The sequence below is a fragment of the Ambystoma mexicanum genome, chromosome 9 (genome assembly GCF_040938575.1).
Source record: "Ambystoma mexicanum isolate Mex_15411 chromosome 9, UKY_AmexF1_1, whole genome shotgun sequence".
NCBI classification, from domain to species: Eukaryota; Metazoa; Chordata; class Amphibia; order Caudata; family Ambystomatidae; genus Ambystoma; species Ambystoma mexicanum.
In genome coordinates, this window is record NC_090931.1 from 1,355,841,729 (window position 1) to 1,355,858,022 (window position 16,294).

Here is a 16,294-nt window from a genome sequence, read left to right on the forward strand (position 1 = left end):
GGCCATCTTCCCAGTGCAACCTGTATTTCCCAGGCTCTTGCCCTTCAGCCTGAGCTTCTGCCTGGTGGCGAAGACCTTCCAGAGTTGGACATTCTCTCTGTCCCTTACTGAAGTCTGCCCTGCTGGGTCCACCTTCTGCCAGTAAAGACTGCAGCTCAGGATGGTCAACAGGATCCAGATCTCCAATGAGTTCCTGGCCTTCCATTAGCTCTTCCTCAGAGTCTAATTCTACCACACAAGGTTGTACCTCCCTCTCAGCCTCGGCTGGAGGTGGAGTTACGGGTGTAACTTTGGACAACCGCGGGGAAGTCCGTGTTGGCTGCACTGGAATTCTGGCTGATGGTTTCGGGATAGAAGTCTTAGGTTTCCCTTTCGCTTCTGATTTCTTGGAGACAGCGGCCGTCAATTCCAGTGGAGCAGGAGTGATTTCTTTCTTCATCATCTCCTGGAGAGTTCCGCGCATGGTTCTCTCCCTTGCAGGTCTGGTTAGCTCCTGTAACCGTTTACTAGGAGGTCTGGGAGTATGTGATACAACTCCGAGAGTTTTCAAATCGTTACCCAACAGTACGCGTCCTGGTACCTCACTCTGTATGCTGACAGGTATCTTCACAGTCATGTCGTTACACTGGATGAGAACTGGTAATTGGGAAGCATCTGCACAGGCCCTCCAGCTAACTTGGTGAGGCGTTTGGGTGCCTTAGCAACATCCTCAGCCTGAAAAAACGATTTATCCACCACAGTTATGCTGGCCCCAGTGTCGCTAATGGCAGGAGTCTCCTGACCATTCACCTGGACACTGTCCTTATAATACTCTTTAGTATTATCGGGGATAGAATTATAGACATCTAAATTCTGTTGTTCCCACAACCCCAGAGATACTAAAGAAATGCTGGCTGAGACTCCAATGGGTTCGTCAGCTAGCAGTAGAAAGTTTCCACTTGCCATTTGGACTTCCTCCTCTGGAGCGAAGGCTAAGGAGACAAGCTGGACCCCTGAAGGTTTACCCTTACATCTAGGATCTCCTTTCACGTGGTCAGTCGAGCCACAAACAACACATTTACCGAATGCTTTCTGGAATGGTGGCTTATTCTGACCTCCTTCCGGTTTGGCACCAGAAGACACACTATTCTGCTGTGGTTTTCCCTGTGGCTTACCCTTCTGGTATTGTTTGGGGCCCTCTTTGGAATGTGAGTTATTAGAATTCTCTTTTGAGTCTTTTTTAGGCTGTTTTCCCTCATCCTTTTTCTGAGTTGCCCCAAAATCCTTATGAGTAGCCCTGTTGGCAACCCACACGTCAGCTGCCTTAGCTAGCTCCCTGGAATCCAATTCCTTCGAATCAGCCAAGTGCTGTCTGAGCTCAGGAGAACAGGCATCATAAATAGACTCCAACATAAAAAGATTCCTCATACCCTCATAAGTGTTCACTTTGTAACCCTTAATCCATCCCTCTAAGTTTTTCAAACCTTCAGTCACCCAGGTAGCCCAAGGGGTACCATCATGCTTTTTGAGGGTTCTAAACCTCTTAAGATACTGGCAAGGGGTCTTCCCGAATATAGCTATTAAAGCTAGTTTCACACTTTCGTAATCCGTCTTATCCGCCTCCCCCAACTCCATTACCACATCAGTCGCAACAGGAGGGAGCCTAGAGAATAACCAGGGAAGCAAAGCATTCCCGGTGATGTCCTGGAGCCCATGATTGTATTCAAACAGTTTCAACCAATCCAACACATCCAATCTCGGTTCATACATACCCACTAATTCCTTCGGCATCCGGGGTCTTTTGGGACTGGAGCTCCTAGAGGAACCAGAGGAGAGAGAAACATTTTCCATAGACAACTTTTTCATCTCTAACTCGTGATTAAGTTCTATATCCCTGAGTCTTAACTCAGCTTGCTTCTGCTCAGCCTGGGCATTCATCCGTCTGAACTCGAGCTCTTAGTTTCATTCAGATTGAGCCAAGAACCGTTTGTATTCTAGTTCGAGCTTCATTTGCTCAAGTTCAAAATAAGCTGGGTTACTTGTGGGACCTGGTATGGGCCCCGTAGGCACAGCTGGTAAGGCAGGTAGAGGAGCAGGGGAGACAGTTTCGTTAGCCTCTCCGTCCTCATCAGCCTCTTCATCACTATCATCAGAATTATGATTCAGATTAACACCATCACTGTTATCTACAGTCGCTGGAGAGATTGGTTCCTCTGAACCAGTACCCAGACTTTGGTTTGCCAGCAATCTCTCTATCAGTTCTAACTTCTTGCCTCTTACAGGAAGATTCTCTTGCCTACAGAGAGCTCGCAGACTCTCAGTATTTTCACCTGACAAGGACTCTTGACTGTAAGTTTCCATCGTAGACATGTTTTTTGAAAGTTGCTTTTTGTGCAAAGTTTTGTGGTTAGTTATCCTACAGTGTCGAAAAGCACTCTAAACTGTATACTCGATACAAATCCCACCGCTGTACACCAGTGTTAGGTAGAAACCTGTGCAGTTCCCTCTGGGACCTCTGCAAAAGATTTAGGACTACAGGCGTTTGGCGGTGAACCCACTTGGTAGCAGTCTGTACCACACAGATTCACTTGGTAGCTGTGGCTGAGCAGTCAGACTTCCCTCAAGAAGAGTTGAGCAGTATGTGGAGTATACACAATAGGGCAATTCTTCACAGGAAGACAAGCAAACACGCAACAAGGCTTAGTGTAAAGATATTAAGGTATTTATTTATAACAAAACATCTATGAAAAACACTATGGCACTATCACGGCAAACAAATCAAACACAATTACTCTACGAAGAAGAAAACGATCAATCCCCCTAGTAATATTTTGACAAGTCTAGGTTTTACCGGTACCACTTATTTTCAGACAAAGGTGTATACCTCAACCTAGATGACACTCGAACATTAGTTAGGACGGGAGAGAAAAAGATAGGCAGGTTATGAAATCAACACAGTTCAATCCTTCGCGGATAAAATGCAAGGCAGGAAGGCAAGAATCACAATAGATCATAAAGTTCAGAGCCAGGCCCACTCGGAGAGAGGCAAGGCGCGATGTCCCAAAAAGTCTCTAGTGGAGATGCATTTAAGTCTTTGTAGCAAATTGTTATTGGCAGATTGAACCAGTTCAGAATAATAAATGAGAAAAGCTTGGAGGCGACCCAACGGAACGGAGAGGATTAAGACACCTCACTCGAACCGATCGAAAGGGAAGCCAGGCGGACACGGTTCCTTGTTGTGGAGGGCAGCTCCGGCGGGGGCAGTTGTTCCTGGTGGTGGATGCATGTCGGGTCTTTGCCAAGAGTAGAGATGATCTCGTTGTCGAAGAAAAGTGAAGTCCGGTGCACCACCAGGGAAGATACCAGCCGCGGAGTGCTCCGTCACAAGGCACCACCTTCTGGTCGCGGTACAGGGGTAGTGGCTATCCGGTTGCCGAGGTGCTCTGCACGGGCAATTCGACCACTGCATCCTGAGGTGAATAAAAAGCAAAGGGGACTGGTTGTTCCCACCAGCCAGGGGAAGAGACTCTCCGGCAGGGAGATCTCCTCTGTCGTCGGGAAGTGGTGAGTCGGTTCCGCAGGGCTCCACCGGAGGTGTTGTCGTGCAGGTCGGCTCAGCGTTACCCTCGTCGGATTCTTAGGTCCTGTGGTGACTTCTGAAGATCCAGTCCCAAAAGCCCTGCTTTTATGCAGAAAACCCCCATTCATTCAGCCTAGCTGTGAATCAACACATGCTAAGTGGTGAGCGGGAAGGCTCACCACTTGGGCCAATCACTCCAGAGTGCGACCGGAGTTGGCAAGGCAACTCGGTCCAGGGTGCCTAAACCCCCTCCCACACCCCTGTGGTAACCCAGACAGAATGGCACCACTTTGGAGGGTCTCTGTACAGAGCCCGCCAAAAGGGGAACAAAGGGCTCGACCTTTGGTTTAGCAGTCACAGAGATGAACACAGACGCCATTTTACAAACCGAGTTCTGGCAGAAAATACCATCCGATAAAATTATTTAAGATAAGTAGACCGGTGGTACGTTAGAGATTAACGAGAAAAGTATCAATCTCCAACAATGGGACGAATCCCATAGGGTTATGTCCGGGGTCGAACATAACAAGTAGTTTCCACTGCCACCAGCCAAAACTCGACGAGGGGGGACGGGACAGTGCCCCCTAGAGTAACAGATCCAGGAGTAATCGAATTACCCCTACTAGTACGCCCACAATAAGATGGTTTGTACTAGTTCTGTTAGTAAATTTAGGTCTAGTAAAGCCAATGGTGACTTTACATGCCCGGGGAGACAGGAGTCAGTCCCCGGGTATGGAGTCTATGGTGGGGGTCCGCTAGGACGCCCCTGTGTTACGGCACATAGGGTGCTGTGTAACACACTTAGAAAAATATATGAGACCCTATGGAGTAAAAGACCCCATAGCCCATAGAACACATTGACATTCAAAGGAATTACACACATTCATGTCCAAGAGTGGGAGGAAAAGAGTCTCACTCTTGGCAGGATGGAAAAAACAAACTCCATAAATCCAGCAAAGCTGCTGGGGGACTCACTAGGTTAGGAAATTCAGACTAAACAGAGAATTCTCCCTAACACTCGGGGTTCTGGGGGGCAGTAATTCGGCCTTCTGGGCAGGAGCGTGGTCTTCCGTGTGCGAACGCGCGGCCAGCTTGATAAGGAGTGATTTGGCACGTGAAAATCTAGCACGTCAGCGTGTAATTTGAGGAAAGGCCCTTAGCGCGTAAGCGTGTCAGCACGCGTACGCGATTTCATTGGACGAAAGGCCCTTAGCGCGTAAGCGTGTCAGTGACGTGCGCGGGCATTTCCCTGAACCTGGGTGCATGTTACACGTTCAAGAATTGCACGTCCGAGTGTCAGCTCGTGTAATTGGAGGTTAGGGCCTTAGCGCGTACACGCGGAAGTGACGTTGGACGTGTGGGCCGGTTCAAAAGGTACGTGTAGGACGTCATTTCCTTGTACGTGCTTTTCATGGAGAGCGAGTGGGTGAATTCTGTACTTCTTGTCGGTTCACACGCGATTTACTTCACAGCGTTTCTAGTTCGTACTCCCTGTTACCTCTGACAGCTTTTTTCTGATTTTCTGTTGGGCCTGTTTCCTGAAACAGCTTTCACTTCTTCTTTTGTCCTGTCTCCTCAGACAGTGTACAATTCTTCTTTTGGCGGGGGTATTTTTCACGCTCATTTTCCAGGCAGACGGTGAGTCCCGCACGTATTTACCAACTGTGCTTGCCCCGTGTCGCGTATCCCTTCTGAGGTCATTGTAGGCTGCGTGTAACACGCGTACGTTCATTTTTGTGTTTCTGGGTGCAACAGCGTAGTGCGGGTTCATATTTCCATGCACGTGGTCTACGAGTGGTTGCGTGCACGTTATTTTCTGTTTTTGGGGTGCCTGTGCATTGCGTGACCCATCATCTTTCCCCAGGGGTCACATACAGCCTTGCTAGAGCACTAGGGTACGAATTCCATCTAGTACCCTACCCCTTTGACCCCCAATTTCCCAGGACAATAGTTTCCTGCAACTCCCATACGCACAACAACATCAGTGCCATGGTTGGGAGGCGACCAAGGGGTAAGGGTGGCAAAGGTGGCCGAGCCTCAAGAGGTGGTCGTGGTCGGTGTCGTAGGGGACGAGGCTGGGATTTGCAGGGTACCCCTAGCCCCCCATGTGTGGAGGACCAGTCAGGGACACCCATGCCTCCCCTCATAGTTGAGGGAAACGTGGCTGGCACCATCTCTGCTCAGCCCTTGTTGGACCGGCCCATTGTGGCACCTGACCTGGCAGAGGGTGACTTCCAGGTCGCCAAGTCTAGGCCACGTGTGGTGGTGCAAGTTGGTGTCACCAGGCCACATGGATCAGGGGCAGCTATGTCATCTGCTGCCCCGATTAGGCAGGGTGGGGAGGCTGCAGGGGCAGCTGCAGCTCCATCCACCCCAGCTCTGACTCTCCCAGCCAGGGCAGTGTTGGTCCCAGTCCATCTTGCTAACGTTCCCCCTGACTACGTAACACTTCAGCCAATGCATGCACCAAGTCCCATGCTCAGTGTGCATTCCCACACTCCAACTACCCAGTCCATGGTGCTCCTGCCCCTAGTGGCCAGAGCGGCGTAGGCCACTCAGGATCCCCACCACCTTCCAAAAAAAAGAGGAAGAGTGCTCGTCCACTACAGGCTGACACCCCAGACATGGCTACGCAGTCCGGCACGCGAAGGAAGCCTAGCTTCAATGATGCCGAACATGATGCACTTGTGCAGTATGTTTCCGCACATGACAGCGAAATGTTGATCACTTCAGGGTGCAAGACCACACCTGCTCAACGTCAGGCACACTGGCAGACCGTAGCGGACATCATAAGTGCCCTTAGATTAGTGAGGGGCACAGCTGGTGAGTGCTACAAGCGCTGGAATGAACTTAAGCGCAGGGCAAAGAAAAAGCTGGCCTCAAGTCATGCCGCTACTCTGGTGACTGGAGGTGGGTCTCCACAAGAGGACATTGAACTCACTGTACATGAGTCTGTTGCTGGGACCTACGTCACAGAGGAACAGATCCAAGGTGTGGGAGAACTGCCAGATTACGAGGAATTGTCCGGTGAGTGCACATGCATGTGTGTCTGATCCATGTGTATGTTGTGTGTGTGAGGGGTTCTGATTGAGTGCCAGGTGAGGGTGTGTGTGCCTGAGTGGTTTGGGTCACCCATGTGCTTTATCCAAAACATTCTGTGCCCCTGGATTTGGGTCTTACAGTATCCCTTCTGCCCACAGTAGACATTTTGTGCAACATCACGCCAGTTGCCCTTGAAGTGGCATCTTGCAACAACATTGTTCCGTATTTCTCATTGTTCATTCAGGCTGATTGTTTCGATCCCCCCACTTTCACTACGCATTTCTCAGCCCTATTGTCAAACGATATGTGACATGCCTATGGTACATGCCATCTGTGTGATGGCATGTGTCATGTATGTGGATTGGACATGCCACTCACAGGCCAATGTGTGATGGCTCTGCTAGCCAGCATGCAGCTAATGTGTTGCTCTTCCATCTTGGTGTCATCAGTGTCTGACATTTTCCTCCCCTTCAAACTCAGTTACAGTGCATGCATGGGAGGGTTATAGTCATGTGGGACATGTGTCAATCAAGTACTGGTTCTGTAGCTTGTGAGGCCTAATTGTGTGCCATGGTGCTAATGCCTGTTTCCATTTTTTGTCTTTCGTGTTTCTGCAGGGGATGACGCACTTGATGCTGTTGAGGTTGAGGAGATGGTGCAGACCCAGGAGGGATCTCAGGCACGACCGGGCACCAGTGGGGGACGGGGTGTGGTGGTGGGTGAAAACCCACTCTTGCTGTAGACCTTTATCTCCAGGGGTGTTTCTGGGTGCACCTCCTCAGACCTCTATTCAGGTGTTGATTCGGATTCTGAGACCTATGTGGCTTCGCAGGTAGGTGTTTCTGGGAGGGAATCTGTTCTGTCCGACCCACCTGCACCAGGGGTGCAGCCCACTATGGGGATGTCAGTGTTGGTAGGTCCGCGTTTGGTGGTTACGGATGCAGAGCCACACTCCGCAACATCTGATCCTGTTCCTGGGCTAGCAGATCAGAGGGGGGATGCAGTCCTGCAGCCTCAGGCAGTGCCGACACAGCAAGGCACAGTTCGCCTTGCCCCAGACAGGTGTGGTACCCGCCAATGCGGTGGCCGTACGCCACCAGGCAATACCGCATGGGAGAAATCCATATACGGTATGGCAAACCAACAGGCAGCAGCATCTGAGATGATGGTTCAAGCTATGGAGAGGGTGGCCACTTCCATTGTCCCCCCAGAAAGGCAGATGGAGCAACTACAGCAGGCAACAGACTCCATTTGCCGATCACTCAGTAAGGACATGTTGGCGTCCAACAGGGACAGACGGGCGGCCCTGGACACTCTGCGGGAAGCCATTTCTTTAGTGTCCCAGGGCCAGAGGGAAACCCTGAGGGTAGAAATCCCTCACCTCAGGCAGACTCTTGTGGACCTTGAGGCTTCCATTGTCACAAGGACAGAACAGCTGCTGGAGCGGGTCACACGTACGCTCTCAGCAGAGATGCAGGCAACTCGGGAGGAGGTCCGGGCATCACATCAGGTGGTGCATGGGGATCTCCGCACCATATTCCTCCAGAACGAGACCTTCCACACCCGCATGCTTGCTGCTGTGGAGGACCAGACTAGGGCTTTGCGTGGGCTGCCTCCCATAGCACCACCACCTCCTGTGGCGGCAGCAGCACAGGGTGATGAAAGCGACCACAGCGATTCTGAATCTCTCACGATAGCATAGCCGTGCAGGCCATGAGCCCATGGAGGTGTTTTTTTTTTTTTCGCAACATCCAGGTGGCTGTTGGTGTGCACCCTGTCCTCGGACCTACTGGGTGGCCTCCCACACCCCCCCTGACCCCCACATGGCCATTTTTGATTTTTGATGGTTACAGTGTGTTGCCTTGTGTGGCTCCCGTGGGCATCCACTGTATTCCGGCTGGGCACATGCAGGCTTGTCCTGAGTTTGGGTTAGATGCTTGGGTTCGTGAGACACACACCCCTCCTGCTTCCCGTTTCCATGGGCTTGCAAAGGGTGTGCCCAAGTGACAGTGACTTACACAGTGACGTTGGACTCCCATGACATGTGTGGGCAGTCTGTAGTCAATACTGTGTATACATTCCTAGTGCATATTGTTGTAGTATTGTACACTGCATGGCCTCCTAATTTGCAGGTTCATTCCTCATGTCTTCACAAGGCTGTCTACTTTGGAGATGGAGTTCATGTTGTAAGCAGTGCACTTCCAGATTTGCGTGGCACCAACACTGTACAGTTGGAAGTGGTTGATGTGCTAGCATCACCAGGTTGTAAGACTACGTATCCTTTAACTTAGTGCTGTCATGTGAATGCTATGTCTGGGGTTGCCTAGCTTCATTGTATTGTGGTAAGTCTTTGGTCATGTGTGTTGTCAGTTCTACATTAATGGGAGCATATTGTGTGTGGCCATTTTCCATTCGGGACACTGTACTTTGTGACACTTGTGTCATGTTTTGGGGATTCCTTTGTTTGCTCTCACATAGCATGACATGCCATGGTGTGTTGGGTGGCGGTGCTGGGGAGGTGTTGGGCGACATGGCACTGTTGTCATGTTGTATCTTGCAAGGGGGTAATGATTTTGGCAGGATAGAAGTGTGTCTTTTGATGACACAGCATTGGTGGTGTTTGTGTAGGTAGGGATGCACACAATGGAGCACTTCCAGGTGAACAATCTCAGGCTGGTATGGTTGTGACAGTTGACTGTCACTTGACTCATCATCATTGATAGTCAACTGGTATGTGCCAGGGCTGTGTGCACTCCACAGGGGTGTGATTTTAGGTGAAGTAATTAGCCACCAGCTGCGTACGGGCTGCCTCACTCCGTGCCCTTTCCCTTCCCATGCGCAGCGGGCGTGCATGTGGTTGGGGATGTGGGGGCACCACCATGTCCACGGGCAGGCTCCGGCGTGTTGCAACGTTGTGCAGGACACATGCTGCCACTATGATCTTGCACACTACTGGGGGAGCGTATAAGGGGACATGAGTGGGACATGAGTGGGGGCCTGCTGGCAGGTGCCCTGCATTGCTGTGGGTGGGGGTGCAAGGGGACATGAGTGGGGGCCTGCTGGCAGGTGCCCCTCAGTGCTGGTGGGTGGGGGTGCTGGGGGACATGAGTGGGGGCCTGCTGGCAGGTGCCCTGCACTGCTGGTGGGTGGGGGTGCTGGGGGACATGAGTGGGGGCCTGCTGGCAGGTGCCCTGCTCTGCTGGGGGGGGGCACATAGGGTGCTGTGTAACACACTTAGAAAAATATATGAGACCCTATGGAGTAAAAGACCCCATAGCCCATAGAACACATTGACATTCAAAGGAATTACACACATTCATGTCCAAGAGTGGGAGGAAAAGAGTCTCACTCTTGGCAGGATGGAAAAAACAAACTCCATAAATCCAGCAAAGCTGCTGGGGGACTCACTAGGTTAGGAAATTCAGACTAAACAGAGAATTCTCCCTAACACTCGGGGTTCTGGGGGGCAGTAATTCGGCCTTCTGGGCAGGAGCGTGGTCTTCCGTGTGCGAACGCGCGGCCAGCTTGATAAGGAGTGATTTGGCACGTGAAAATCTAGCACGTCAGCGTGTAATTTGAGGAAAGGCCCTTAGCGCGTAAGCGTGTCAGCACGCGTACGCGATTTCATTGGACGAAAGGCCCTTAGCGCGTAAGCGTGTCAGTGACGTGCGCGGGCATTTCCCTGAACCTGGGTGCATGTTACACGTTCAAGAATTGCACGTCCGAGTGTCAGCTCGTGTAATTGGAAGTTAGGGCCTTAGCGCGTACACGCGGAAGTGACGTTGGACGTGTGGGCCGGTTCAAAAGGTACGTGTAGGACGTCATTTCCTTGTACGTGCTTTTCATGGAGAGCGAGTGGGTGAATTCTGTACTTCTTGTCGGTTCACACGCGATTTACTTCACAGCGTTTCTAGTTCGTACTCCCTGTTACCTCTGACAGCTTTTTTCTGATTTTCTGTTGGGCCTGTTTCCTGAAACAGCTTTCACTTCTTCTTTTGTCCTGTCTCCTCAGACAGTGTACAATTCTTCTTTTGGCGGGGGTATTTTTCACGCTCATTTTCCAGGCAGACGGTGAGTCCCGCACGTATTTACCAACTGTGCTTGCCCCGTGTCGCGTATCCCTTCTGAGGTCATTGTAGGCTGCGTGTAACACGCGTACGTTCATTTTTGTGTTTCTGGGTGCAACAGCGTAGTGCGGGTTCATATTTCCATGCACGTGGTCTACGAGTGGTTGCGTGCACGTTATTTTCTGTTTTTGGGGTGCCTGTGCATTGCGTGACCCGTCATCTTTCCCCAGGGGTCACATACAGCCTTGCTAGAGCACTAGGGTACGAATTCCATCTAGTACCCTACCCCTTTGACCCCCAATTTCCCAGGACAATAGTTTCCTGCAACTCCCATACGCACAACAACATCAGTGCCATGGTTGGGAGGCGACCAAGGGGTAAGGGTGGCAAAGGTGGCCGAGCCTCAAGAGGTGGTCGTGGTCGGTGTCGTAGGGGACGAGGCTGGGATTTGCAGGGTACCCCTAGCCCCCCATGTGTGGAGGACCAGTCAGGGACACCCATGCCTCCCCTCATAGTTGAGGGAAACGTGGCTGGCACCATCTCTGCTCAGCCCTTGTTGGACCGGCCCATTGTGGCACCTGACCTGGCAGAGGGTGACTTCCAGGTCGCCAAGTCTAGGCCACGTGTGGTGGTGCAAGTTGGTGTCACCAGGCCACATGGATCAGGGGCAGCTATGTCATCTGCTGCCCCGATTAGGCAGGGTGGGGAGGCTGCAGGGGCAGCTGCAGCTCCATCCACCCCAGCTCTGACTCTCCCAGCCAGGGCAGTGTTGGTCCCAGTCCATCTTGCTAACGTTCCCCCTGACTACGTAACACTTCAGCCAATGCATGCACCAAGTCCCATGCTCAGTGTGCATTCCCACACTCCAACTACCCAGTCCATGGTGCTCCTGCCCCTAGTGGCCAGAGCGGCGTAGGCCACTCAGGATCCCCACCACCTTCCAAAAAAAAGAGGAAGAGTGCTCGTCCACTACAGGCTGACACCCCAGACATGGCTACGCAGTCCGGCACGCGAAGGAAGCCTAGCTTCAATGATGCCGAACATGATGCACTTGTGCAGTATGTTTCCGCACATGACAGCGAAATGTTGATCACTTCAGGGTGCAAGACCACACCTGCTCAACGTCAGGCACACTGGCAGACCGTCGCGGACATCATAAGTGCCCTTAGATTAGTGAGGGGCACAGCTGGTGAGTGCTACAAGCGCTGGAATGAACTTAAGCGCAGGGCAAAGAAAAAGCTGGCCTCAAGTCATGCCGCTACTCTGGTGACTGGAGGTGGGTCTCCACAAGAGGACATTGAACTCACTGTACATGAGTCTGTTGCTGGGACCTACGTCACAGAGGAACAGATCCAAGGTGTGGGAGAACTGCCAGATTACGAGGAATTGTCCGGTGAGTGCACATGCATGTGTGTCTGATCCATGTGTATGTTGTGTGTGTGAGGGGTTCTGATTGAGTGCCAGGTGAGGGTGTGTGTGCCTGAGTGGTTTGGGTCACCCATGTGCTTTATCCAAAACATTCTGTGCCCCTGGATTTGGGTCTTACAGTATCCCTTCTGCCCACAGTAGACATTTTGTGCAACATCACGCCAGTTGCCCTTGAAGTGGCATCTTGCAACAACATTGTTCCGTATTTCTCATTGTTCATTCAGGCTGATTGTTTCGATCCCCCCACTTTCACTACGCATTTCTCAGCCCTATTGTCAAACGATATGTGACATGCCTATGGTACATGCCATCTGTGTGATGGCATGTGTCATGTATGTGGATTGGACATGCCACTCACAGGCCAATGTGTGATGGCTCTGCTAGCCAGCATGCAGCTAATGTGTTGCTCTTCCATCTTGGTGTCATCAGTGTCTGACATTTTCCTCCCCTTCAAACTCAGTTACAGTGCATGCATGGGAGGGTTATAGTCATGTGGGACATGTGTCAATCAAGTACTGGTTCTGTAGCTTGTGAGGCCTAATTGTGTGCCATGGTGCTAATGCCTGTTTCCATTTTTTGTCTTTCGTGTTTCTGCAGGGGATGACGCACTTGATGCTGTTGAGGTTGAGGAGATGGTGCAGACCCAGGAGGGATCTCAGGCACGACCGGGCACCAGTGGGGGACGGGGTGTGGTGGTGGGTGAAAACCCACTCTTGCTGTAGACCTTTATCTCCAGGGGTGTTTCTGGGTGCACCTCCTCAGACCTCTATTCAGGTGTTGATTCGGATTCTGAGACCTATGTGGCTTCGCAGGTAGGTGTTTCTGGGAGGGAATCTGTTCTGTCCGACCCACCTGCACCAGGGGTGCAGCCCACTATGGGGATGTCAGTGTTGGTAGGTCCGCGTTTGGTGGTTACGGATGCAGAGCCACACTCCGCAACATCTGATCCTGTTCCTGGGCTAGCAGATCAGAGGGGGGATGCAGTCCTGCAGCCTCAGGCAGTGCCGACACAGCAAGGCACAGTTCGCCTTGCCCCAGACAGGTGTGGTACCCGCCAATGCGGTGGCCGTACGCCACCAGGCAATACCGCATGGGAGAAATCCATATACGGTATGGCAAACCAACAGGCAGCAGCATCTGAGATGATGGTTCAAGCTATGGAGAGGGTGGCCACTTCCATTGTCCCCCCAGAAAGGCAGATGGAGCAACTACAGCAGGCAACAGACTCCATTTGCCGATCACTCAGTAAGGACATGTTGGCGTCCAACAGGGACAGACGGGCGGCCCTGGACACTCTGCGGGAAGCCATTTATTTAGTGTCCCAGGGCCAGAGGGAAACCCTGAGGGTAGAAATCCCTCACCTCAGGCAGACTCTTGTGGACCTTGAGGCTTCCATTGTCACAAGGACAGAACAGCTGCTGGAGCGGGTCACACGTACGCTCTCAGCAGAGATGCAGGCAACTCGGGAGGAGGTCCGGGCATCACATCAGGTGGTGCATGGGGATCTCCGCACCATATTCCTCCAGAACGAGACCTTCCACACCCGCATGCTTGCTGCTGTGGAGGACCAGACTAGGGCTTTGCGTGGGCTGCCTCCCATAGCACCACCACCTCCTGTGGCGGCAGCAGCACAGGGTGATGAAAGCGACCACAGCGATTCTGAATCTCTCACGATAGCATAGCCGTGCAGGCCATGAGCCCATGGAGGTGTTTTTTTTTTTTTTCGCAACATCCAGGTGGCTGTTGGTGTGCACCCTGTCCTCGGACCTACTGGGTGGCCTCCCACACCCCCCCTGACCCCCACATGGCCATTTTTGATTTTTGATGGTTACAGTGTGTTGCCTTGTGTGGCTCCCGTGGGCATCCACTGTATTCCGGCTGGGCACATGCAGGCTTGTCCTGAGTTTGGGTTAGATGCTTGGGTTCGTGAGACACACACCCCTCCTGCTTCCCGTTTCCATGGGCTTGCAAAGGGTGTGCCCAAGTGACAGTGACTTACACAGTGACGTTGGACTCCCATGACATGTGTGGGCAGTCTGTAGTCAATACTGGGTATACATTCCTAGTGCATATTGTTGTAGTATTGTACACTGCATGGCCTCCTAATTTGCAGGTTCATTCCTCATGTCTTCACAAGGCTGTCTACTTTGGAGATGGAGTTCATGTTGTAAGCAGTGCACTTCCAGATTTGCGTGGCACCAACACTGTACAGTTGGAAGTGGTTGATGTGCTAGCATCACCAGGTTGTAAGACTACGTATCCTTTAACTTAGTGCTGTCATGTGAATGCTATGTCTGGGGTTGCCTAGCTTCATTGTATTGTGGTAAGTCTTTGGTCATGTGTGTTGTCAGTTCTACATTAATGGGAGCATATTGTGTGTGGCCATTTTCCATTCGGGACACTGTACTTTGTGACACTTGTGTCATGTTTTGGGGATTCCTTTGTTTGCTCTCACATAGCATGACATGCCATGGTGTGTTGGGTGGCGGTGCCGGGGAGGTGTTGGGCGACATGGCACTGTTGTCATGTTGTATCTTGCAAGGGGGTAATGATTTTGGCAGGATAGAAGTGTGTCTTTTGATGACACAGCATTGGTGGTGTTTGTGTAGGTAGGGATGCACACAATGGAGCACTTCCAGGTGAACAATCTCAGGCTGGTATGGTTGTGACAGTTGACTGTCACTTGACTCATCATCATTGATAGTCAACTGGTATGTGCCAGGGCTGTGTGCACTCCACAGGGGTGTGATTTTAGGTGAAGTAATTAGCCACCAGCTGCGTACGGGCTGCCTCACTCCGTGCCCTTTCCCTTCCCATGCGCAGCGGGCGTGCATGTGGTTGGGGATGTGGGGGCACCACCATGTCCACGGGCAGGCTCCGGTGTGTTGCAACGTTGTGCAGGATACATGCTGCCACTATGATCTTGCACACTACTGGGGGAGCGTATAAGGGGACATGAGTGGGACATGAGTGGGGGCCTGCTGGCAGGTGCCCTGCATTGCTGTGGGTGGGGGTGCAAGGGGACATGAGTGGGGGCCTGCTGGCAGGTGCCCCTCAGTGCTGGTGGGTGGGGGTGCTGGGGGACATGAGTGGGGGCCTGCTGGCAGGTGCCCTGCACTGCTGGTGGGTGGGGGTGCTGGGGGACATGAGTGGGGGCCTGCTGGCAGGTGCCCTGCTATGCTGGGGGGTGGGGGTGCTGGGGGACATGAGTGGGGGCCTGCTGGCAGGTGCCCTGCACTGCTGGGGAGTGGGGGTGCTGGGGGACATGAGTGGGGGCCTGCTGGCAGGTGCCCTGCACTGCTGGGGGTGGGGGTGCTGGAGGACATGAGTGGGGACCTGCTGGCAGGTGCCCTGCACTGCTGGGAGGTGGGGGTGCAAGGGGACATGAGTGGGACATGAGTGGGGGCCTGCTGGTAGGTGCCCTGCCCTGCTGGGGAGTGGGGGTGCAAGGGGACATGAGTGGGACATGAGTGGGGGCCTGCTGGCAGGTGCCCTGCACTGCTGCGGTGTGGGGGAGCAAGGGGACATGAGTGGTGGCCTGCTGGCAGGTGCCCTGCACTGCTGGGGGGTGGGGGTGCAAGGGGACATGAGTGGGACATGAGTGGGGGCCTGCTGGCAGGTGCCCTGCACTGCAGGGGGTGGGGGTGCAAAGAGACATGAGTGGGACATGAGTGGGGGCCTGCTGGCAGGTGCCCTGCACTGCTGGGGGGTGGCTGTGCAAGGGGACATGAGTGGGGGCCTGCTGGCAGGTGCCCTGCACTGCTGGGGGTGGCGGTGCAAGGGGACATGAGTGGGGGCCTGCTGGCAGGTGCCCTGCACTACTGGGGGATGGGGGTGCTGGGGGACATGAGTGGGAGCCTGCTGGCACGTGCCCTGTACTGCTGGGGGTGGGGGTCCAAGGGGACATGAGTGGGGGCCTGCTGGCAGGTGCCCCTCAGTGCTGGTGAGTGGGGGTGCTGGGGGACATGAGTGGGGGCCTGCTGGCAGGTGTCCTGCACTGCTGGGGGGTGGGCGTGCTGGGGGACATGGGTGGGGGCCTGCTGGCAGGTGCCCTGCACTGCTGGGGGGTGTAGGTGCAAAGGGACATGAGGGGGACATGAGTGGGGGCCTGCTGGCAGGTGCCCTGCACTGCTGAGGGGTGGGGGTGCAAGGGGACATGGGTGGTACATGAGTGGGGGCCTGCTGGCAGGTGCCCTGT